The 20,120-nt window shown below is 36.2% G+C and overlaps 1 protein-coding gene across 1 annotated transcript in view; it reads left to right on the top strand.

The window, feature by feature from the left end:
* The window catches only part of galnt18b (UDP-N-acetyl-alpha-D-galactosamine:polypeptide N-acetylgalactosaminyltransferase 18b), a 273,853-nt gene that overhangs the window by 229,318 nt on the left and 24,415 nt on the right, over positions 1–20,120 (top strand). The window lies entirely within an intron of this gene.

The raw sequence follows: 20,120 nt of genomic DNA, 5'->3' as shown, positions 1-20,120 counted from the left end.
GGTTGAAAAATACCATTTTAAATTAGTTGTCTGAAATACTGACAGCACATTATATAGGATAAATAACAGCGTATTGCACTTGTTGCTGATGTGTGCAATTTAATATTATTTGTGTGCTGAGGTATATGATTTGTTTAGGCAATAATAGTCTTATTTGTCTATCTCTCTCTCTCTTTCTGTTTTGCTCCTGTCACATTGAGATTGGCTTGTCTTACCTGTCACAAGCCCTTCTGGAGTTTATAATTGGGACTCAGCGCATAAGATTTTCCATCTATTTTTTGCAAAACTGCACCCATATATGCATCAATATATGCATCAAATACTGTATACAGCATCTAATATCGCATTCAAGGACTTATATAATAATACCAATGATGCATTTAATGCCTAATACAGAGAAAGTATGGCCTTTTCTTATACTTATTGTATATACTGTAAACACTGCATGATGTACACACACACAAAAATAATATTCATTGAATTACTCTATTTTTTTTAAGGTAAGTGGTTTCAAACAATTAATATGGGCTGAATTTAAACAAACTAATTAAATTTAGTAATGTTCAACAACATTTGTTTGTGTAAATTTAGCCCAAATCAATTGCTTTTCAACCACTTACCCTCTAAAACTATAGAGTAAATCCAGTGAATCATTTATTTTCATTTGTAAAGTGTTACTGAAACATACAGTACACCCTATGTTCGTTAGAGAAACACATCTGGTTTTCTGCAAAGGTGTTATATCACATCTAAAGCACATGCAAAAAATATGTGCTGAGAGGTGTGTGAGTTTTTTTCACCTCGAACACCAAGGATGTGTTTTTTTTTTTTTGACAATGGAGTTTTTTGGCAGACGTCCTCAAACCTGTGTGCACATGAACACACTACTGAACATGCAGAATACGGTGAGACAGAGCTGTTCCCAAGGAAGATTAGTGTAGACTCGCTCGCCCCCTGCACACTGAAGCTTTGTGAAAAAGCAGTTCGGCTAAAGGCGAATGCAAACTGCTTGAGATTTCGCTGCAAACGTCTGTTGACAGTGCTATTGTGATTATGACTTCTGAGTTTATTGAATGTGAAATATATGTGCAGTGTTGCATTTACTTCTACTCCGCTTGACTCCAAATTTTGTATAGTGTTTGTTTGTTTTTCGCAGTAATTGTACTGGAACATCTGTTGAGTGCATGCATGCAGTGGCACATAAGGCCATTTTATTTTCCAGATAAGGATTTACACATCAAAAGTGTTACCAAAAAGTGTATTAAAAATTGAAGAAAAAGTTTTGAAAAAAGATTTTGCTTTGAACTTATAGAGTTCAATAGTTTATAGAGAAAACATCTTGCTTACGGTCGTAACCCTTCAGGAGGGAGCTTAGATGTTATGTCCAAAACGACTATATGATCATCTGGTGATTCTCTAATGTGCGTTCTAACATAACCTCTCGATCCAATGGGAACGTCTCAGTAACAGTTTGTAACCCTCGTTCTCTAAGGAGGGGAATAGAGGCATTATGTCAGAATGGCATTATGGGTAATCACTAGGGGGTTTGAACCTACACTTGTCTCACGGTTCGGTTTGGTTACGATTACCATGCCATCGATTCGGTTCAATTCGATATCTAGGTGCATGGCGATGCTTCCCATGCATAATTCGATTTTTTTCTTCACAACACAAGAAAATTTGTTAATTAAAATCTAAAAATATATTAATATTTATATATTATTTGTACATTATACAATTTTGTCCCTTAGCTACAAGCAGTAAGATGTACAAACTGTACCTTTAATTTTACCTACTCAAAGATAACATGAATGTTTTAAACAAAAATCCTATACATGCACAGAAGACAACACGAGCATTTATAGCAAATAAATACATTTAAATATTATTTCCCGCTTACTTTTTGAGAGCTGGCAAACTAGGTCTTACACCCCTATGATTGGTCATTGTCTTCACCCCGCTCAACAGAAAGGGCTGTTATTGGCTTTAGAAATGAAAGCGCTGTTCACCGATGAGTGACGCGGCAAGAACAAAAATGCAGTTATCACAGATAATCCTAATAGACACAGTGGAGACAACTCGCACCTTAGGCACACTCATGTCTGGATCCACAAGTATCGCTTTAACTGCCAAGAGGAGAGGAAAAAGTCACCTCACAAATATCCCAGCGGGTCAAAAGGGCAAGTGAGAAGAGAGGTAGAGATGGATTTTTACAGCATTTCTCCCTAGTAGTGAAATAGCGGCTCATGTGCTGTGCCTTCTTCAGTGTCAATGAAAGAACTGTCCAGCAAACTCACAAGCAGTTGAACTGTGTGATTCAAGCAGTTGAATTACTACCTTTTAAGTAGTAGGAGCGTTTATTTACTCTCCTTCGCCATAGTGTTCTATTGGGACATCGCGCATAGGAGATAAATGACGTCAGAACGTAATAACCGGTTGTGATCTATCACTGAACCGATATCGAATTGTCCCCATCTGCATCAACGGTGCACCGAAGAAACAATTATTTTGACACCCCTAGTAATTACCAGATGATGTCTTTCCAACATAACTCGGACATCCCAATCTGATTTCAGCTGTTCCCAGATCCGCAAGAATGACTGAAAAATTAGAGATGCCCCGTACAGACATTTATAATACTTGAAATTACATATAGATGTTCAACGGGTCTGATTAGATGGTAAAAGTTACTTCCGTACTCATTCATTCAATCATTTTTTTTTCCGGATTAGTCCCTGTATTAATCAGGGGTTGCCACAAGCGGAATGAACCGGCAACTTATCCAGCCATATGTTTTACACAGCGGATGCCCTTCCAGCTGCAACCCTTACTGGGAAACCCCCATACACTCTCATTCACACACATACACTACGGACAATTTAGCTGTACCGCATGTCTTTGGATTGGAGAGAAACATGCAAGGGAGAACTTAGGGAGAACATGCAAACTCCACACAGAAATGCCAACTAACCCAGCCTAGGCTCGAACCAGCGACCTTCTTGCTGTGAGGTGACAGTGCTACCCTCTGTGCCACCACGCCGCCCTACTTCAACGGAGCCAGATCCTTCTCCCCTACCTCCGTACTCAAGCGGTTAAATCAGAGAATTCAATACTAACATACTTAGCAATACTGTCAAAATTAGTGTAAAAGTAAATTCGATCTAAGTTAGATCTATCATAGTGGGCAGTGGGTAGCACGTTCGCCTCACAGCAAGAAGGTCACTGGTTTAAGACCAGATCTAGTAAGTTATATTAAAGGCCCAATCCCAATTCTATTTTGTACATCTACCCCTTCCCCTTGGCCCTTACAACCGAGTGTTAAGGGGAAGGGGCGCCAAAAATTTACCCCTAAGAATTGGGACAGCACTACAGACCTGCACATGTCATCATATGTCATCGCAATCTCATGCTTCATATGAGATCAGAACGATCGGGACTGCTGTAGCGATTCCAGTTGTGTTATTATTTCTTGGTATTGATCTTGAGGATATCACTTAAGGCATATATTATGTTATCATAATGATCTAATGTGTCAATAAGATCGTAGCTGTACTGCGCAGTTACACAGTGGGCCATATTCATCTATGTAAACACACCAAAAACAACATTAACATTATAGCAGACACTGTAAAAAGCTCATTCCCATTCCCACTAGACTTTTCTGACAGGGTATTCGAGTGTCATCGAGTGTCAGAATGTTGTGGGACTGCTAACAGGAGTTATTATCAGGGATTATAGGTAGCGAAATTTAGCAGTTTTTATTCTAAGCGTTTTTTTTTTTTAACATGACGGTAAAACACGAACGCGGTTATGAAAATATTAAAACGTGTGCTTGTTTGTTGTAAAAAATTCATAATAATGTAAAAAAAAATACTAATTTGAGGATCTCCTTACTTCCGGGTGCTTTCTTACCCCTTGGTTTCGAGTGTGGTCCTGAAAAATCTTCGTACGAAGGGGTATTCACCCCTTCCCCTTAGCCCTACGTCTTCAAGCTAAAGAGAATTGGGACAACCCCTACCCCTTCACAGGAAACATGCAAAATGAGGGGTAGGGGGTAAGGAGAAGGGTAATGGGTAGAATTGGGATTGGGCCTAAGTTAGATTAGTTTCCCAATGAAGAGTTGTGGCTGGAAGGGCATCCGCTGGCATAAAACATATGCTGGAAGACCTAGCGGTTCATTCTGTTGTGGCGACCTCTGATAAATATGAATAATAAAATAGGACATTACCATGGAAATCTTAATTTATAATACAATTTGATATATTGGTAATACTTAGAATAACTATCCGTTGTAACTAGTTAATAGATCATTAATAAACTGTTAGTTAATGAGTTATAAATGACTTGTTAAATAAAAGTTAATAGTTTGTTCATTATTTATAACTGTGCCTTATAGATAACTTAAAAGCTGTTAGTTAGCCAAGTTATAAATACGTGTTAACTGTGTTTTAATGATTTATAACTATACCTAACAAATTAGATCATGTAACAAGATCATAATCATGAACAAGAATGTTAGTAAATTACTTATTAAAGACTTGTTAAGAATCAGTTAATAGTTTTATATATGTTACTGGGATGTTATTCTAAAGTTGCTACTATTCTTCATTTATTAACTGCTAGTAAATTAGGAATAGTTGCAACTTTAGAATAACGTCCAATTACATACTTAAGCTAATAACTAACACTTAACTAATATATTAACTCACACTTTACAGATCAGTTGTTCATAGTTTATTTACCATCTAATAACATCGGTGAAACTTTGAAGAACTTGTCTAATAAAAAGATTTTGATTTATTTTGTTGTCATGTTTAGCACAAAAGTTCCCAAACCTGTATTCTCTTGTATACTGCTGTTCTGCCATGCGATGGCTCGGTATGTGTGTTTCTATACGTTAAACACAATGTTCAACATTTCATCTGTGGAGTTTCTTTGATAAAATACAGCACACAGAAAAGCCTATGAGTGGAACAAGGTAAAGGTACAAAAGTTTATATTTTAAATATCACATCAAATTTCTGTAGCTTGAACTTGTTCCATCCATTTGCTGTTCTACAAAGTTTCACTGGTATTAGTAGATGGTTTAACAAACAATGACAACTGATCTGTAAAGTGTGAGTTAATATATTAGTTAAGTGTTAGTTATTAGCTTAAGTATGTTGATTGGGACGTTATTCTAGTTGCAACTATTCCTGATTTACTAACAGTTAAATGAAGAATAGTTGCAAACTAGAATAACATCCCAATAACATATATAAACTATTAACTGATTCTTAACAAGTCTTTAATAAGTAATTTACTAACATCTTGTTCATGATCTATTAGTAATTTGTTAGGTATAGTTATAAATTATTAAAATACAGTTAACAAGTCATTTATAACTTGCTAGCTAACAGCTTGTAGGTTATCTAGCGGCTATCTATAAGGCACAGTTATAAATATTAACAAACTATTAACTTTTATTTAACAAGTCATTTAGAACTCATTAACTAACAGTTTGATTAATGATCTATTACTAGTTATAACGGATAGCTATTCTAAAGTGTTACCGATATTTAACACCACCCTCATTCAAATATGATTTTTGGGCTCTTCTTAAGAAAAAGTTTGGGCACCCCTATCTCTGGATATATGCTTTTAATTCTTTTTCACTATTGTTTTCCCCCTTCAGTTTTCCTTTCATATATGCATAAGGTATTTAAAACATCTTAAATTTACCTTTATAAAACCTGCAGAAACCATTAACCAGCATAAGTTTAAAATACTGTATACAGTTGAAGTCAATATTATTAGCCCTCCTGTCACTATTTTTTTTTTCAAACGATGAGAAGATATTAAAAGATCTTAAACAGACCAAGGAATTTTTCCACAGTATTTCCTATATGTTGTATTATTTATTTATTTTGGCTAGAATAAAAACAGTTTTCAATTTTCTTAAAACCTTTTTAAGGTCAACATTATTATCCCTCTTAAGCAATATCTTTTTCCGATTGTCTACAGAACAAACCACTGTTATACAATGACTTGCCTAATTAAACCTAGTTAAGTCTTTAAATGTCACTTTAGGCTAAGTGTCTTGAAAAATATCTAGTCAAATATTATTTACTGTCATCATGGCAAAGATGAAATAAATCAGTTATTAGAAATGAGTTATTAAAACTATTATGTTTAGAAATGTGTTGAAAAATTCTCTCTCTGTTAAACAGAAATTGGGGGAAAAAAAATAAACAGGGGGACTAATAATTCTGACTTCAACTGTAATGTTGAAAATCAAAATTAGTAACTGCTGAAACAACACCAAAAGGAAAGCATAACGATTAATAGAGCGGTAGAGTGTGAATATGAGTCATGAGTAGGACATGAGGTGGTCAGTGTGGCTTTCCCTCTGAGCTGCTGTTCTGTCAGCAGGTTCATCCAGTCTGATAATTGCAGCAGAACCACACTTACTCACTGTCCTTGCTTTTCTCTGAATCAGGCCATGAAATATCTGTGCTCTTGATTTATCTTCATCATATGCTGTAATTTGCCGTTTGACTTTAAGTTTCACACTGTAGCTACAGGTCTTGTCTTCGTTGATTAGTACATAAATTATTATTATTAGTAGGTAGTAGTGGTAGTCGTACACTGTTAACAATTTCCTGTAGAATCTACAGTACTTAGCGGCAGTCCACCAATAACTTACAGTAAATCAATTACAGCAAAAATAATGTATTTACATTTACAGCACCATTTAATTTGGCTGTATATAAGAGTTGTATGTATATTGTTACTGTAAACTACACCGTAATTTTCACAATGCAACTTTTAAAATACAGTAACTACTGTATAAATGACTTACAGTAAAATACAGTTCATATTACAGTTAAATACTGTGTAATTTACAAAAATTGTTAAAAGTGTAGTAATAGTAGTAGTAGTATAAGTAGTAGTAGTCAGGGGCGTAGCGGACATTTAAAAGTGGGTGGGGGGGACGGCTGTATGAGATCATACGTTATTATTCACCTGTTTCTAAATGGTCTGTCTCTAAAAGTGAGGGGGACGTCCCCCCCGGTTGCTACGCCCCTGGTAGTAGTACGAGTAGTATCTAATGTAATATTTGCTGTCATCTAATATAAACTGTAATAGCCATCATTGCAATGTATTCCCATGAAATAGGGACTCTGTGAAAATATGACTTTAAATTTAGACCTGTTAAAGTTAATGTTTGTTTAACAAAAAGTTGGGCTTTAAAAAATTATTAAATCAGAATAATTAGATCATATTAGGGCTGGGTGTTGATTGAGATGTCCCAACTTTAATTCTTATTCACAAACTCTCTTTTCAATCTAATTATATTCTTTATACAGATCTCGATTTTTGATTTAGTTCAGTGATTATTTATTTAGTTCAAATGCTAGTAATATTTCTAAAAATCAGTGAACAGCCATTTGCTGAAAAAAAAGCACAGACCTGTTTGTATTCATTAATTCATTCATTTTCCTTTGGCTTAGTCGCTGATTTATCAGAGGTCGCCACAGCAGAATGAACCACCAACTATTTCAGCATATGTTTTAAGCAGCGGATGCCCTTCCAGCCGCAAACCCAGTACAGTGCTAACCACTGATCCACTGTGCCACCCCGTTTATTTAATATACGTTAATATATAACAGATTATATATATATATATATATATATATATATATATATATATATATATATATATATATATATATATATATATTTTAAAAACAAATATTCTTGTTTTAAAAAACGTAAATATTCATATATGTACATAATACACAATTTTTAAAGATTTTATGAAACTATTTTGTTATATTGGTTATTGATTGTTGTATATAAAAAAAATACAAAAAATTATAATGATTTTATACTGCACCATCTTTCATTTCATATTGGACACACATATCAATATGTACTTTTTTACACTACTAAAACACACTCTATGTTTTTTTAATCATTTGTATTAATATCTTTTTCTCGCATATTAAAAATGAGTCTTTGTTTTAAAAGTATATAGCTTAATTTTTTTAAACCTTTGAAAAACGTCCCAGTGCCGTAATGTTATCCCTGTTTAAATTGAATAACATCAACATGTTCTTATTGATAGACATGACATTTTAGAAAAGACAGTCTCTTGTAAGCAGATCATTTTATTTGGGAAGAAAAGGATGTTTAGAGGTTAGCACTGTCGCCTCACAGCAAGAAGGGGTCACTGGTTCGAGTCCCGGCTGGGTCATTGGCATTTCTGTGTGGAGTTTGCATGTTCTCCCTGTGTTAGCGTGGGTTTCCTCCGGGTGCACCGGTTTCCCCCACAGTCCAAAGACATGCGCAATAGGTGAATTGAATAAACTAAATTGGCCGTAGTGTATGAGTGTGTGTGAATGAGTGGTGTATGGATGTTTCCCAGTACTGGGTTGCAGCTGGAAGGGCATCCACTGTGTAAAACATTTGCTAGATAAGTTGGTGGTTCATTCCGCTGTGGAGAACCCTGATTAATAAAAGGACTAAGTCAAAGGTCTTTACCTTTATCTTTACCTTTCTTTACCTTTTTACCTTTTTTACTGTAGAATAATTCTTAGTTCCAGCATCGCAGTATAATCTAAAAGCCTGAAGTACTGTTCTCAACCCAAATATCTTTAAAAGCCAGAGTTTTACATTACAGCGCACTGGTAATATTATCTTTTGAAAATAAAGCTCGCCAGAGGACTCTCTGAACTTTAAACAAGTGAAAATCCTTCAGGAGAAAAAAAAGCGCACCTGCTTCACAATCCACTGTTCTCTTCGAAATCCAGCAACAAATGGAGCGCTCCACACTTTCCCACTCGGCTTCTGCTTCAGAGCCTCCATTAGAATGATGCGTTTGAAGAATTCATTCATGGGTGAACTCGCTTTTTATGCATGAGGTGGCAGGCAATGTTAAGTTTGTGACTTAAGCAGCGATTTGCCTCGGCCAGAGTGGCTCCGAAGAGACATGTTTGCCAGATGTTCCTTCACCCTTCGGCTGCTTCCCGTATGCTCACCTTCTCTCCACACTCTTAAACATGCACTACACACACTGTGTTTCATTTAATCCATTGAATTATATGATTCTGCATAATTAAGGGCGTGGCTACTTAAGTGACAGGTATCTTTTGCTTGCTGTTACGTCATCTCATGTGATGCACGCTTGGCATCCGCTTGTTAAGTGTGACGTCATGTGAAGCAGCTTGCGGGTCCAAGTGCTCTATCAAACAATAATGGGAGGCTCAACAAATATTAATAATAAATGTTTACAAAGCTCTTTCGAAAATCATTATCACTATATATAAATAACCATGCCTAATATCATATTGTCAAAGTCTTTTTTGAATTTGTTCAAATAATGACTACTGGGATCAGAGTCCAGACACTGTTGTGTACACCATGATTGTATAAGAAATTCACTTTAATGTGTAACATGACTAAAAAGTTGTAATAAATGAACATTTCTAATTTAAATGAGTAGCTCAATGAGTAGCCCACTGACAAGATGGCAATGGTTGACCCTGCCCACCTGTAGCTCAAGCTGTGCATACAGTGCACGATTTTGGGTCCGATTTTTGAGCCAAATAAACATGAACACACAAACATGTCCACAAGACAGGATTTGCAAAGAACTGGGGATCTGTAGAGATAAATTTATAATTAGATAAATTTATAACAAGTCCGAAATTTTGGTCGGGCCCTTGTGAGGGAACCGCACATTTGAATCGGAACTACATGTCGATAAGTTTAACTCAGTCTTTGTGCCCTCACTGCACCTATGCGTATAATTATGTTAAACAATTCAACAGATATTATTAAAATCGTATGATAGTCTGTTCATATTATTGTGAGATACAGTTCTGATTAGGGGGGAAAACAAATTATTAGTTGTGGTTTTCAATAAAACATGTCCACAAGACAGGATTGCAAAGAAACTGGGGTTAAAAGATCTGTTCCAACTTTCTGTGATCCAACTGCACTTCAAATAGCAGTAGGTGCTACACATGGTATTTTTATAGCATTTAGAACTAAACTTTTTGAGCTACGTAATTGATAACTGCTGGAATCACCACAGTTGCATTGTGCACACAACTATAACCGAGGACGCTTCAATCACACAAAAAGAGTCACATTTTTTTATGTTAAATCAGGTTTATTTTGTACTGTAAAGTAGCTATTTGTTGTGCTGTGTTTATGCGTCATATAGCGGGAATGGAGAGGGGATTAACATATCTCAAACAGCAATCAAATTATTAGATAAATTTATAATAAGTCAGAAATTTTGGTCGGCCCTTGTGAGGGAATCGCACATTTGAATCAGAACTACATATCGATGAGTTTAACTCTCAGTCTTTGTGCCCTCACTGCACCTATGCATATAAATATGTTCAACAATTCAACAGATATTATTAAAATTGTATGATAGTCTGTTCATATTATTGTGAGATACAGTTCTGATTAGGGGAAAACAAATTTATTAGTTGTGGTTTTCAATAAAACATGTCCACAAGACAGGATTTGCAAAGAAACTGGGATTAAAAGATCTGTTCCAACTCGATGTGATCCAACTGCACTTCAAAAAGCAGTAGGTGCTACACGTGGTATTTTTTATAGCATTTAGAATTAAACTTTTGAGCTACGTAATTCATAACTGCTGGAATCACCACAGTTGCATTGTGCACACGACTATAACCGAGGACGCTTCAATCACAGAAAAGGAGTCACATTTTTTTATGTTAAATCAGGTTTATTTGTACTGTAAATTAGCTATTTGTTGTGCTGTGTTTATGCGTCATATAGGGGGAATGGAGAGGTGATTAACATATCTCAAACAGCAATCAAATGATTAGATGATTTTATAACAAGTCCAAAATTGGGCTGGGACTGGGATTAAAAGATCTGTTCCATCTCTCTGTGATCCAACTGCACTTCAAAAACAGTATGTGCTACACGTGGTATTTTTTATAGCATTTAGAACTAAACTTTTTCTATCTATCTGTAATGTGTAATAAAATTAAATGACAGAGTGAAAAAGTATTGAACACATGAAGAAAGCAAGGTGTAGAAAGGCAGTGACAACCCAGACAGCAGCTAAAATCTCCAACATCTACATTAGCAGGATGACGAAGATGACGCAAGATAAAACCAGGGTGGACAGCAAGACAATGATCCAAAACACAGCCAAGGAAACTCTCAAATGCTTTCAGAGAAAGAAAATCAAGCTGTAGAATGGCCCACCCAATCACCTGACTTGAATTCATTAGGAAAAAACAAAATAAAGATTTGATAGACGATACCCACATAACCATCAAGATTTTTACACTCTGTTGAAGTCTGTGAAAAACTCACACCTGAGCAATCCATGCAACTTCATTCTCCATATGAGAAGAGTCTTTAAGCTGCATCACCAAAACAGTCTTTTATATAAAGTACTAAATACATTTCAGTAGTTCAGTACATTCTCCTTGTGTCATTTCATTGTTATTAAACTAATTTTTCAGATTTTTTTTGTTTTGTTTTGTTTTATTTTAATTTTATATTGTTTGGTTTCTTACTAAAATCCGGTTTAATTCCATGCCAACAGCTCCTTTAGAAATATTGATCCCAGGAAAATCAAGTGTTCAATATTTATTTACCCCACTGTATTTTGAGCTGAAACGTCACAGAAACATTCCGGAAACACAAAAGACTTATTTCACATCTTGTTAAAAGGCCAAAATTGGAGTCCTTTAAGCAGCAATTTGCCTCGTCCCGAGTGGCTCCAAAGAGACCTGTTTGCCAGATGTTCCTTCACCTCTCGGCTGCTTCCCTTATGCTCACCTTCTCTTCACACACTGAAACATGCACAACACACACCGCGTCTCTTTATCATACATGTCGATGAAGGCTCAAGCTCTTGCAGGCCATCTGGAGTGATTCTTCAGACAGACACCACTGGTGTTTCTGGCGTATGCGCTGACACCCGCTCCATCACTGAAAATACAATAACAACCACAATTAGAGGACTTCTTTTCAAATCTCTTGACAGGTTTGGCATGCCCTTCGTGATCCAAAAGTCAGTTCCTCTCAAATCAAATCCTATTAGTTCATTCGTTTTGTAGATTGTCCATTTGTTGATTAGCTACTGCTGTACACGTTCTTCTGAAGAAACTATATTTGAGGAAAGGAGTTTGTATTTAATTTGTCAGTCGGATTGTAGCCGTTTGTGAGCCATATTTTAAGCTGGTTTGGTTTGTGATCCAGGCGACGCTGTGGTGCAGTAGGTAGTGCTGTCGCCTCACAGCAAGAAGGTCGCTGGTTCGAGCCTCAGCTGGGTCAGTTGGCATTTCTGTGTGTTCTCCCTGCGTTCACGTGGGTTTTCTCCAGGTGCTCCGGTTTCCCCCACAGTCCAAAAACATATGGTACAGGTGAATTGGGTAGTCTAAATTGTCTGTAGTATTATGAGTGTGATTGAGTGTGTATGGATGTTTTCCCAGATATGGGTTGCAGCTGGAAGGGCATCTGCTTCGTAAAATATATGCTGGATAAATTAGCGGTTCATTCCACTGTGGCGACCCCAGATTAATGAAACTAAGCCGAAAAGAAAATTAATGAATGAATGGTTTGTGATCCTGTCCAAGTTCAAGTTAATTTATTTATAAAGCACATTTAAAATCAGTCACAAGACTGTCCAAAGTGCTGTACATAAGTCAAAGTAAAATAAACAGACAGAATATAAAAACATAAAATTGGCCAAAAGAAATGACTAAATAAATTTCAAGAGTTCACACTTAGCTGATGATTGATTATAAAGCGAGTTTGGCATGCTGGCCCTGGAGAGAGCGCTGAGCTCATCAGATCCTCAAGCCCAGGGCTCCCTTCCGTTTGCAGGGCGAGAGGGGAGAACTTCCCCCTTATTTAGAGCTGATGACAGATTATAAATTGCTATACAGAAATATACTGCTGGTTAAGAGCTCAACTATAGTGCTAATTTATAATGATCAATTCACTTATGGCGCATGTTTTGGACTGTGGTAGGAAACCGTGGGAACTAGGGGGAAACCCACACAAGCACGGGGAGAACATGTAAACTCCGCACAAAAACAACAACTGACTTGTTATAGATTTGAACCAGTGACGTTCTTGCTGCAGGCAACAGTGCTAACCACTGGGCCTCTGTGCTGCCCTATAAAGGAAAAGGTGTAAGAGTAGAGGTGGAAGGGGGGGATTCTTCAAGGTGAAGAAAAGTGTAGTAAGACACTATGGTTATTTATAGTGAGTTAAGAATTATCTGATTGGTGAATCATGCATTAGTTAATGTGGGACCAGCTGTAATCAATCATAAGCATGTGATCCTCTCGAAATTAGCTTAGAAATAAACTTCACTTAAACATTGAGCAGTAGAAAGGACTATTAAAGAGCCCCTATTATGGGTTTTTGAAAATGACCTTCCATGTAGCGTGTAACACAGCTCTAAGTGAAGTGAAATATCAAGCTAAGGCTTAAATCTGAAAGTGCACAGTGTTTAAATCTATTGATTCATTTATAAAAGAGTCATCTCGTAGTGATTCAAATGAATTGTCTTGATAACGAGTCTTTGGCTGGTCGGCGTGCCATTGATACAAAACTTAAGCCCCACCCAATTGTTACGCATGCAAACCCGGGAAAATTTAAACCTGCGGCCCCGCCCACAGTAGCAAAGAAAAAGAGAAAGACAAGCACTGTAGCAGATCCCGCTTGAATCAAGTCATGAAGACGCTGTGTTTAGGTGGTTATTACTGGAAGTGTAAAAGGGAAAGTTAGTGTTATTTTCTCTACCCAAAGATGAAAAGAGTCAGTGGTGGAGGTTTATTTTCTCAGCATTATAGCCCTAGCCTTGTGCTGTTCCCGTCATTTTTCTGAGAAGTGCTTCAGCAATATTTGAGCACATATTTGATGCATAAGATGTTCAAATGCATCTTCTTCTGTGTGTAAACCCGAAAATGAACACTTGCGATCGGTTCATGAGATTGGCCAGATTAACCAGTACGAGTAATCAAGTCATTAAATATGTTTATTTGCCAGATCTCTGGTCGATTGATTGGAGCATCCCTACTGTCCAGGTAATGGAGGTTTTGTTAAAGGGCTAGTTCAACAGAAAATGATGTCATCACTTACTCTCCCTTCACCTTTTTTTTTTTTAACACAAAAGAAGATATTCTGAAGAATGTTGGAACTAGTAATCATTTACTCTGGAAGTCATTAGTTTCCAAATCTTAACATTCTTCGAAATATATTTATTTGTGCCCAATTAAGAAACTCATAAATGTTTGGAAACGGGCAGCACAGTGGCTCAGTAGTTAGCACTGTCGCCTCACTGCAAGAAGATTGCTGGTTTGAGTTCCGGCTGGGCCAGTTGGCATTTCTATGTGGAGTTTGCATGTTTTCCCCGTATTGCCGTGGGTTTCCTCTGGGTGCTCCGGTTTCCCTCACAGTCCAAAGACATGCGCTATAAGTTAATTGGGCATGTGCTGCATAAAACATATGCCGGAATAGTTAGTGGTTCATTCCACTGTGGCAGCTCCTGATAATTAAGGAACTGAGCCAAAGAAAAATTAATGAATGAATGAAAAAACTGCAAACATGGTGTATTCCTGAGACCAAGAGCGTTTTAGATAAAGAGTTTGATTGAATAGCAAACCTGATAAACATGTAATCAATGTTATACAGATTGTGCTATGTTTCATCTGCAACAACATTGTGAACTTTATTGAAGATTCAGATTGATGGATTGGGTGGATGGAAGGAATGGATTGGAAGGGATGGATTAAGTGGATGGGTGCTAGACAGATTGATGGATTGGGTGGATGGATGGAAAGGATTGGAATGGATGGATAGATGGATTGGGTGGATGGATGGATTGATGGATGGATTGGAATGAAAAGAATTGGATGGATTGGATGAATGGATGAATGGATAGATGGGTGGGGGGGGTGCTAGACGGATGGATGGATTGGGTGGGTGGGTTTGTGGGTGGATGGTATGGAATGGATGAATGGATTGGATGGATGGATTGGAATGGATGGATGGGTGGATTAAAATGGAATGGAATGGAATGGAATGGAATGGAATGGAATAGAATGGAATGGAATTGGATGGATGGATGGATGGATTGGAATGGATTGTAGTGGAATGGAATGGAATGGATGGATGGATGGATGGATGGATTGGAATGAAAAGAAATGGATGGATTGGATGAATGGATGAATGGATAGATGGGTGGGGGGGTGCTAGACGGATGGATGGATTGGGTGGGTGGGTTTGTGGGTGGATGGTATGGAATGGATGGATGGATGGATGGATGGATGGATGGATGGATGGATGGATGGATGGATGGATGGGTGGATCTTGGTGGAAAAATAGCAAGCATGAACTTTACTTTCAAAGTTTTTTGTTTTGTTTTTACAAGTACTAAAATGATACCAATATATTGCTATCCATGAAACCTACAGTAGAGAAGAGGAACAAAGAAAATAAGTGTATATGGCAACACTGCAGGTTTCGTAATATAACTGTATGGAAAACTATTAGCCCTCCTGTGAACTTTTTCACATATTTCCCAAGTGATGATTAACCTCTGGATACACTTTTATAAAGTCATACTGCATTATCATCTCAACACAACAGTTAAATGTAGACGCTTTATTATGCCAGTTGCAGCTGTTTGGTAATTAAATGTCTATTGAATGACACTAAAATGTCAATGCTCCATTTACATGTAAAAGTGAAATACACACACTGTACCACCTAAACATAACCTAACCAAAAGCTAAAATGTGATAAAAACAAATCACTCATTTGTTGGCAATAATGGTTCCATAATGAATCTTTACCATTCATCAAACCTTTCTATTGCACAAATAATTATTTATAGTGGAAAAAAGTAAAATTTTCTTAGTTAGATTTTTTTTTAATAACTCTTCATTTAAAGGTTCTTTTGGGTAACAAAAAGTCCCAGAGTCATCAACATGATGACATCAGAGAAGAAATGCCATTCCAGAGAGGAAGCAAATGTTTATTCATTCATTCATTGTCATTCGGCTTAGTCTCTATTTCAGAGGTCGCCTAAGCGGAATGACCCACCAACTATTTCAGCATATGTTTTATGCAGCGGATACCTTTCCAGCTGCAATCCAGTATTGGGAAGCACCCATACACACTTATTTACACATACACACACTGCGAACAGTTTTAGTTTATTCAATTCACCTGTATCCCATGTCCTTGGACCATGGGGGAAACCGGAGAAACCTACATGAACACAGAGAGAACAGAGCTAACCACTAAGCCAATCAATCAGAATTAATTAACTGATTCATTCATTCTTGATTTATTGAATCATTCATTCATTTTCTGTGAATTAACTTGTATTAATGGTCACCTCAAGAATATCAAAAGTAACTAATTGAAATAGAGTCAATTTTGATTTCACAAGGACTTGAATTTGAAGTGAATTGAATGTATGGACACGTTTTTTTGTTTGGAGATTTTGTAAATATAAGCAGAGCCATATATTTAAAATGAGCCTGGATTGCTAAACAATTCTTAGGGCTAGACAGATGGTGGACGGTGGCAATAAAAAAAAATCATATTATGACTTTTTGCTGCATAGAGCTGGACTAACATTATAAGCTAACCACTGAGGGGATATTCAAATATACATACACATATATATAAAACTATAAATATTTTATGAAATAACCCATTCAATGCCATTTTAGCAAACCCAGTAAAGTTTAGGCAGTTTTGGCAGATGCTAAATGTGACCATCTGTTCTAAAACACCAAGCCTCTGTATGAGTGTCTAATGCATAATGCTAGCTCTCAATTTTATGCCATGAATAATGCATTGCTTAGTCAACAAAGACAATTATATGAGAATGGCAAATCAGAAAAACACCAAAAAAAAAGACATCCTGGCACTTGAACAGTGAAAGTGGTTCATTAGCATATCCCTGGCTTTATTCAGTGATAAGTCATCTGTATTAAGTGCATCCAGATGTGAGATGAATCAAAGTGTTAACGTGTCAAATAAATGCGTTTGTAAATAGTTTGATTCGGAACTCCTAAAACTCAGTGTAGTCATTTAAGAACAATAAAACTCTTCGAGAATCTGTAAAGTGTCCTGTTGCATTGAACACAAGAATGACTAATAAAAAAAATATTAATAATAATAAATATAGTTGCAAACAGAAATTAAGGGCCAATGAGCAAAGCAGTCTAGAGACAGAATGAGCTAAGCAGAGGCAAAAGCATCAAATAAACATATGCAGTATTACGTTATTAGCGCATTTCTGATTTAGTATTGATGGTTGGTAAACGGTTTATAATTCCTGACCACTAGGTGGTGCTGTTACCAAATGTACAGTTGAAGTCCGAATTATTAGCCCCCCTAAATTATTAGCTCCCTTGTTTATTTTTTTCTCCAATTTCTGTTTAACGGATAAGATTTTCTCAACACATTTCTAAACATAATAGTTTTAATAACTCATTTTTAATAACTGATTCATTTTATCTTTGCCATGATGACGTTAAATAATATTTGACCAGATATTTTTCAATATACTTCTATACAGCTTGAAGTGACATTTAAAGGCTTAACTGGGTTAATTAGATTAACTAGGTAGGTTAGGGTAATTAGGCAAGTTATTGTATATTGACGGTTTGTTCCGTAGACTATCGAAAAAAAATTAGCTTAAAGGGGCTAATAATTTTGTCCTTAAAATGGTGTCTAAAACTTTTATTCTAGCCAAAATAAAGCAAATAAGACTTGGTTCAGAAGTAAAATATTATCAGACTTGCTGGGAACATTTCCCTTCTCTGTTAAACATCATTTGGGAAAATATTTTAAAAAGGGGGAAAAAAAATCAAATGGGGGCTAATAATTCTGACTTCAACTATATGTGTCGGGTTCATTGTGAGTTGCCAATGGCAGACCTAAATATCTGTGTCAATATGTTTAAGCATTGCAGAGTTACAGCGTCAGTTGCACTTTGATGTCCAGTTAGCACATTTGTCGATGCCGTAAACAGGAAGTTGCCCATATATGGCATGTTTGGTTCTCAGCATAACCCAAGGAATAATTTGAAATCAGTTTTACCACAGTAAACCTAAGCAATCAACCTTTATTAGCCATTTTGAAAGATTCATTATTGTTGGTTAGTTAAGGGTGATCGTTGGTTAGTTAACACATGACCACAAGGTGGTGCTGTTACCAAATTAATGTGTGGTGGTTATTGCGAGGCGCTAATGACACACCTAAAGTTCAGCGTCAATGTGTTTAAATGTTGCAAATTACAGCCTCATACTATTTTTGATATTGTGCCAGCAAAAATGGTCGGAAGCGTAATGGTCTGAAGAACATCTGAGTCAAATTTGATAAAACTTAAAAAAAAAAGGTCTAGAGAAGTTCAAAAAATATGTTTTCAATCAAAAACAATATGGTGGACAGGAAGTTTAGTTGATTTTGGCATATTTGGTATTTTTGGAATATAACAAGACAAGTGTTATGTCAGTGAGAAAAGTTTAGAAAAGGTTATTAGCATTTTTCAAAAATTAATTATAACTTTTGGCCACAAGGTGGCAATGATCCAAAAATGTTTGAGTACTTTCTGGGCACGGGATCGAAGATTGCATACCATGTTTTGTAATCATGCGTGGACATGTTTTCAAAACATATCGTTTTTTGACAAAAATCTAAATAGCCGACAGCCAAAATGGTGGACCTGGGAAAATCATTCAACTTGGCATGCTCTGTCAGATGTAAAGAGACCAGTTTTACGAGTTTTGGATGAAGGGTTGAGACGTTATAAGCAAAAAATGCATTTTTTATTTAATTTTTTGTAAAACATGGTTGACACAACACACACCAAGTTTGGTATGAATACATCAATACATTACAGAGATATTGCCTCAAGTCCATTTTCGCAAGTTCTACATAAGATTTGTTCACAAGTTAAACAAAAATGGTGAAAATCGGATAAACGGCCTAGGACAGGTTTGTTCAAACAGGTTTCTCGAAAAAAAAAAAAAAAGTGAGAAAAAAAAATTTTAAACAAAAAAATCGGACAAAGCCAAGGAATCAGAGGAAATTTAGAGAATTTTGATTGTAGCCGATTTGGTTTAAAAGTTATAACGATAAACATAAGTCAAACTTTGGACAAGTGGTGGCGCTAGAGAGTTTAAGTTGAAGACTTCCAGTTAGCTGTTGTTCATGTTGACACTGCCCTCTATTATTGTTTACAACTTTTCCGCATACGGTTATATGGCTACAATTCAAATCCGCCGGAAGAAGGAATAAGAAGAAGAATAATAGGAACACTAACAAAAACAATAGGTGCCTTCGCACCTGCGGTACCTTACCCCTAATAATAATGCAAGTGTATGGGTTCAGAAGTTAGTAAATAATTGAGTATAAGTGAGTAATTGGCAGTTCAGTTTGCTGTTTTGACCCCTTATAAATTGATTATGTAGTAATAATAATAATACTAAAATTACAGCTAACACTTTGCATTAAGATTGCATTAATTAACAACATATTTATTACAGTATTTGTTCCTGTTAGTTAGCATTAGTTAATCAAAATACAGTTGTTCATCATTAATTCACGTTAACTCACAGTGCATTAACAAATGTTAATGAAGCATGAATTTAGATGTTAATGATGCATTAGTAAATGTTGAAATATGATTAATAAATGATGTACATGCATTGTTCATAATTAGTTCACGTTAGTAAATACGTTAAATAATGAAACCTTATTGTAACGTGTGAGCAAATTACATGTTTTTAAATAAACTTTGTGCTTTTTTGTTTGCCATTTTTCTCTTTTAATTTTATTTAAAAAATGCAGCAGAACTCTTCATAAAAACCTAAATGTGCTCTCCGTCCTCTGTTGGTTTTAAAACCCATACCTATAGCTTGTATATCTTCATGGTCTGCTGCATACAGATGTCTCATGGCATGACATGTAGACATCTATTTTACTGAAAGGTTCAATTGCCTGTCCTTGTAATCTTCCACAGTAGCTTATAAACGTAAATTGTCTGTGTGCTGCCAGACGTGCTCTTTCACATGCCTGCTTTTATTCCCAGTTCT

Source organism: Danio aesculapii, chromosome 7 (assembly GCF_903798145.1).
Source record: "Danio aesculapii chromosome 7, fDanAes4.1, whole genome shotgun sequence".
In the NCBI taxonomy this organism is placed as follows: domain Eukaryota; kingdom Metazoa; phylum Chordata; class Actinopteri; order Cypriniformes; family Danionidae; genus Danio; species Danio aesculapii.
This window is presented reverse-complemented; position numbering and strand designations above follow the sequence as displayed.